The sequence below is a fragment of the Urocitellus parryii genome, chromosome 2 (genome assembly GCF_045843805.1).
Source record: "Urocitellus parryii isolate mUroPar1 chromosome 2, mUroPar1.hap1, whole genome shotgun sequence".
In the NCBI taxonomy this organism is placed as follows: Eukaryota; Metazoa; Chordata; class Mammalia; order Rodentia; family Sciuridae; genus Urocitellus; species Urocitellus parryii.
The window spans coordinates 91,692,889-91,694,319 of NC_135532.1; positions in this window are offsets into that span (position 1 = coordinate 91,692,889).

Consider the following 1,431-nt stretch of genomic DNA (forward strand, 5'->3'; position numbering starts at 1 on the left):
CCCCCGCACCTCGCTCCCGGTGCCCCTAGCTATTGGCTTGTACCGGAAGCCGCGCACGCGGACTGGGCAGCCTGAAAGGCGCTGTTGCTAGGGCGCCGGGATTCGTTGCTGCAGCTTCCGGAAGGGGTGGGGAAGGGGAGGAGCCAAGTAGGGGAGGAGCTTTTCCCTCAGGCAGGGCAGGTGAACAGGGGGTCTGAGACGAGTTTGGAGTTGAAGATGGCTGAGGGCCAATAGGTCAACTGTAGGATTCCTGGGAGACCGATGGGTCAACCAACCATCTTGGTTTGCCCTGCAAAACTGGGAACATGGTCACTCTAGCAAATGGATGATACAGGACTGAATGCAGATGTCGCTAACATGGATGAAAGAGGGTTGTGAAGAGTAGACAGAAGACTGACTGTAGACAGCCAACCAAGGAATGGTTATATAGACAGGTGAAGAGATGACTACGTGGATGGGTGCACAAATGAAGACATAGAGGGACAGACAGAGGAGAGGCAGTAGAATCTTCTGTGGACTGGTGGGTGACCCAATACCTGACTCAGGTCCATCAAGCTCCACAGGGGTTGTCTAATGCTCATTTGTTCTGGGGCCTGTGTTGGTCAGAAAGGCTCTCACCTAACTGAATGAATATCAGTGTAGCTGGGAAAAGCAAAGGACATGGTGCTTAGCACCAAGAGTGGACAGAGCCACCCTATTGAATATCTGCTCTTTCTGTAAAGGAGGCTAATGTTGCTGCCTTATATCCTGGGCATTTGCAAAGGTGTGGATTCACCCATGCACTTTTTAACTTGTTAAGTTTTTCTTAAGGACCTACACTCTTCTGTAAATATGGCAGGGAACAAAAACAGTAGATCAATTTTAAAAAAAAGATAAATAAAACAAAAATCTGGTGTTGAGGCTATAGCTCTGTGGTAAATTACTTGCCTAGCATGCACAAGGCCCTGGTTCCATCCCAAACACAGGGGGAAAAACTCCATCTCTTTATGGAGCTGATTAGGAGAGACTTGCTATATGACCAACAGATCTCTTCTCTCTTAATTTCCAGGCTCCATTTCTTGTGATTTACCAGTTTTTCATTGTTGCCTGTTCTGTGTTCATTCTTACTTTCTGGTCATTTCATCCAGACTTATGGCTTTAAAATGTCACCAGTATATCAATCACTCCCAAAGGTGTTTATTCAGTTCAGACCCTTTCTGAGCACCAGATACAATGTCCAGCTATCAATTAGACATCTGCATTCTGAGTTGCAGTAAACAGCTTCTCAAATTCAACTTCTGCTACCCTAGTCTGGCTCATCCACCAAACCTGTTCTACCCTATTATCCCACCCCCACAGATCAGGTGATGGAGCTTAGACCTTTTTTTTTTTTTTTTTTTTTTTTTGGTACTTGGGATTGAACCCAGGAGTGCTGTATCCACTGAGCCACAT